At 24.8% G+C, this 5,361-nt stretch overlaps 1 long non-coding RNA gene across 1 annotated transcript in view; it reads left to right on the top strand.

Moving 5' to 3' along the window:
* LOC111620906 overlaps positions 1-5,361 on the top strand; it is a 154,189-nt gene that overhangs the window by 691 nt on the left and 148,137 nt on the right. The gene's annotated exons all lie outside the window — the stretch shown is intronic.

Raw genomic sequence — 5,361 nt, 5'->3', positions numbered from 1 at the left:
TATGTCTGTAAAGATTTATGATTATAAATCTTTACAGACATATTTATATATATGTCTGTAAAGATTTATGATTATAAAATATTTTATGAATTTTACATGAAACATATTTCGATGTTTGTTATTCAGCAATTAAGGAGAAATGATTTAGTCAAATGTGTGTTAACATCATTATCAAACGAAAATTTTAATCATTGCTAGTAATTATCATAGCTAAAGAGAAGATAAATTGCATCTAAATATTCAGTAAATTTATAAATGATACTATAGTATAATATTTATATTTTTAAAATATAAATATACACGCTATATTTTAATTTTGATCGATTTTTTTTCTCTCTCTCCTCCTCTTTTCTCTATAAAGTTATAGCGATTAATACTTAAAAGGCAAGTGCAGACAACCACCTCGCCACTTTCATTTCAACACGCTTCATTGTTGACACAATACCTGTTATTTTTTTATTGCTTGTTAACAAAAGGTGAATGACCACAGTCAATTTGATTAAAAATATATGTTATGTATGTATATAAATAGGGAAAATTTAGTTCCTTTACGTTAATGGTAAGAGGCGTTAGGTGAATCGACATTGACCATATCACGCGCTCCTAACTGTCAAACTTCTCTATTTTACATTCCTGCCACGTAGTAAAGTATTCAAACTAAAACACGGAATAAAAGCGAAGATAATTTTGTTTTTTTTTGAAAAAATTTTCACGTAATTGGTGTTTTATCTACGATTTTTCGGAAATTATTCTTCTTTCCACAATTGGCGATATTTTATAGTTAGGCAATTGTTTTAATTGGAAAGAATGACGATTTGTAACGGTACAACTTTTACCTTCAGCATTGTAATGTGTCTGGCATGCTTCCAGGTACTACACTTCTGACTGCTAAAAGGAAATTATTGAATAGTATTTAAATGACCTGTGCATTTACGTCACAACCCATTTGTGATATTTACCTGATGAGTAGGAGTTACTCGGTTTTAGTTTATTCAGTGAATGAGTGATGCTTCTTTGCGTATAATAAAAAAACACTCTTCGCCCTTATTTGCTAATACTCAATTACTAAAATGTAATCGATTAATCGATTGGCCAATAAGGATCGGTCGTTTCATTATCTGTACTGTTCAATATCACGTTGGATCGTTTCGGTAGCCTTACACAGCGATGTATCAACGCAGTTATGACTAATGCTCCGTGTATTTATAGACAACAGAAAATTTTAAGATCCGGTTGAGAGATAAATTGGGAGGCAATGAGAAGTGTGCATTCTGGATATTTCCCTTAACCGGAAAGCTTGTTCTTTCTAACAGGAGGTTGACCGCAATGTCGCTATGCATCTTGGCTATCGATCAAGCAGTACTGGAAAGACTACACACTATTACCATTCAAACTGAATATCCCAAAGGCCTATTTGTTAGTTTTTTTTTCTTTTGATTACTTATATATATATATATATATACGTTTATTCTACTTCCAACATTTAATTTCCTTGATTGTTTCTAAGTAGCAAAAGTTCTTTATGAAAATGAGAATTTCTAGTTAAACTCATCTTTTGAAGAACTTAATAGAAACGGTTCTTTAAGTATTCCAAACAGGAAATGTAATTAAGTAGAATAATCATGAAAACAGTAACGCTGTATTAACTTTCTCCATTCAATTTCCTGCCGAATGTTTAAAGAATGCAAATAAAGTCGATTCAACTATTGACTATGTTAAATTTTAGAAAAATTTTTTTTCTGATACATTTATAATATTATAAGTAACACACACACACACACATACATATATATATATATTTTATAAATAAAAATCTCAGCTATCCAAAAATAGGTTTTTAAAACATCTTGACATAGTTAAAACAACAAGGGACATTGCTCAATATGTACTGGCAACGAATCACTGGAACGCCTTTTGGCATATGCCAAGAAATGTTTAGAAAGAAGAAAGAAGTTCCGATCTAGGAAGAATGCACCACACTACAGAAACGGGCAGCTGCACCAGGACCGGTCATCTATAAAAAGAACATTCATTTCGTTCTCTAAGTTTTTCTCTACTTGAAGTATTACTCTCGCCACCACCACAATTTGGTTCAATGGAGGTGCACTTACTCTCTTCTATGAGATATGTGGTTTTGAGTTTTGAATTCAATTCCTGCAGAGATGTACAGTTGATCACTGTCATACTCGTTTCTTTGCTCTATATACTGTAACTGGAACAGGTGACATCTTACGGTTTTCATCTTCAACATTCTTATACAACTAGAATACCTTGACAAGTTTATTGATGAGATGTTTAACATAATTTATTAATTATAAAATGTTACGATATAAAAACCGAGTAATCTGAAACCGTACTTAGTTATCATTTCTTTTTATTATTTTCTTTAATTTTTGGAATGTTAAAGGCGTAATTAATGTAAAAAATTGATTTATTCTAATTTTATTTTTATGAAATTGTATTAAATTTTTAAACTTTAATTACTTTAGAAAATGTGTATTTTAATCTAAGTAATGTATAATATAACATATTTAACTATTCCGTATTATGTACTTTGCGGTAATTCTACATTGCATTTAATATTTGTAGCCTATATATTAACGTACAAATAAGGTTATACCTGATATAGGTAAACCGATAGTAAACATATAAATTATATATAAGCTTTATAAACTATATATAAGTTCAAGTTTGTAGTTTAAATAATAAAATTAAACAGAATATTCGTCGAATTTAAAATAATATTTTATTGAGTTTATAATATAAAAAAAAAATAAGTGTAAATGATATTTGTTATATCATGTAAAACTATAATAAAAAGTAAGATTTGAATAAAAAATTTCATCTAAAATTTATAGTAAAATATAATTTATGAAGATATTTTCCGTTTTTATATTTTTAGAAGAATTATTCTTTGTTTTTCTTTATGTGCCTGTAGACAATTTCACTGATTTCTTTAGTATTGTTCTCTTATGAGTTCTCAAATATTACTTAAATAATGCTACTTGTTTATATCACGAAACTTAAATTATTCTTTATTCCAGTTCTGTTTGAAAAATATTTTATGTATATTTGTTTACATTTAAAAGTGGAAAATTTCCTAGACTTTGTTGTTTACAAAATTTAACTCCTGTTTCATTTATTATGTATTTAAATATATCACATATGGTAATGTTTATTTACGTATAACTGCTTGTTTACGTCCAGTATCTTATAATTTATATCACTTAAGTAATTTATAAACTATTTAATTATATAGTTTAATAATTAAATAAATTTGTTATAAAACGTTTTTCAATTAATTTTTTTTTTACTTTTATTTTAAGTTATAATTGTCCTTTGTAGATCATTGTTTAGACATAAATTTTATCTTCTTTCCTCCACTTTATATTATACATTACGATTAAATCTCGATTTAACGCCACTGTCTGCCTCTGAAATCGGTAATAAATCGAGTGTAACGCTAAACTGAAGTAATTTGGTGATAACAATGTATTTTCAATGCAAAATTGTATATTTAAAAACTTAAAAAGTTCTGCATTATAAAGAAGATTCGGCTATAAATATCCATTAGCACTTTACTAGAGTTGCGCTATTTCGGGGGGCACTAAATCGAGGTTTTACTGTATTTTTAAAGATGCTTATCAGAAGGATCGATTGTAAACGGCTTAATTTAAAGTCGTAAATATAGAAAATATGTATTTAATTTTTAATCGAGAAAGTAAGTAAAAATTGATTAAATTAAATTTAAATTTATTACTCGCTAAGCTACTTTATAAAATTAAATAATTTATTTTTTTTAATAAGTTGTACATGATTGATGTGTTTTTCTGTAATTTTATTATTTTTTTTTACTAAAAATCATTAACAAAAATTTATAGATTTATTTTTTAGTTTGTTGATTTATTTTTTTTATTTATATAAAGAAAAAATATTTTATTTAGTTTATTCATTAAGCTAAAAATAACTTCACAAAAAATGTTGAAGGGTTTATAAAAATTAACTATACAAAAATCATATTTTATATAACACTAAAAATATTTTTTTAAAGTATTATGTTACAATAGGATTCATGAATGATGACTTTATGTAACAATTGTCAGTTATTTATAACTTGCTAAAAGTCAAATGAGATCACTTCCTTTTTTTTAAAAAAGAAAAAAAAAACAATTTTTTTCTCTATTCAGTTTAAATAAATTTAATATAAATAAATTGTTAATTTCAATATTAGGATTAAAATTTTAATTATATTTATTAAAATTAATTCGTAATAAATTGTATTGTTCGATTATATACTTTATAAATACAATCGAACTTCCTATAATGGACACCTCTATACGGCGGACATATTTTCGTGAATTTTAATTATTTATGCATACAAAATAACCTGCAAACGACGTCCACTTTTTATGTTCCTCTAAAATACAGTTTTTTTTATAGATTTGTATATAAATTTTAACTTTATTAATTTATTATATATTAAAACACAAATTCTTTGTTTATAAACATTTTTTAAATCACATTTAATTACATAAAATAATTATATATTATTTATTTATTCAGTTGAAATGCCTGAAAATAAACGATTTTCAGAGTGTTACCAACTCAGTAACAATGAAAAATATACGTTTTAATTATTTAGAATTACGTGTTCCTAATGTAAATTCATTATCAGTAAATCTTTTTTATATTGTCTAATTGCTATTCATTGTTTTATAAACGTATTATACTATTTTTTTTTAATCATTAAACTTGATTTCTTCTCTTACAACATTTACTTAAATCTAATTACAGGAAAGAATATATTTATATAAATATATATGCCCTGTAATTATATCATTTGATATATACAGTATACATTTATATATGTATATATATATTTTTTTAAAATTTTTTTAAATGTCAAAATCGATCTTACTACCAAAGATAAAGTATATAAAAGGTTGAACCAAAATCCATAATTTCGATTTTGTTTTACGGTCAATGACTAGCAAGAGTCGTTCGTGAGTGTAGAAGTTTCGATAAAATATTAGAAAGGGAGTAAAGACAATCTTTTATAAAGTCTACTGAATAGCAAAACTTTTAAATTGTTCCATTTTATTACTTTATAAGATATTCATTAAATTTTTTTTAATGGAATAAAGAAGTATATATTTTAGTTAACAGAACTTGTTATAGGCCTATATATACATATACACACGAATATATTAAATAAAAATTATAAAATTTTAATCTAAAAACATAATTTTTTTTTTATTTTTCTTCATACATTTTAAATTATAGATTATTTCATTTACATTTTAAATGATTTAATTATAAATTTCTTGAATTTATTCATTTATTATTATTATTATTTTATTT

The sequence above is a fragment of the Centruroides sculpturatus genome, unplaced genomic scaffold (genome assembly GCF_000671375.1).
Source record: "Centruroides sculpturatus isolate CEXI.00-Female unplaced genomic scaffold, Cexi_2.0 scaffold102, whole genome shotgun sequence".
NCBI lineage: Eukaryota > Metazoa > Arthropoda > Arachnida > Scorpiones > Buthidae > Centruroides > Centruroides sculpturatus.
This window is presented reverse-complemented; position numbering and strand designations above follow the sequence as displayed.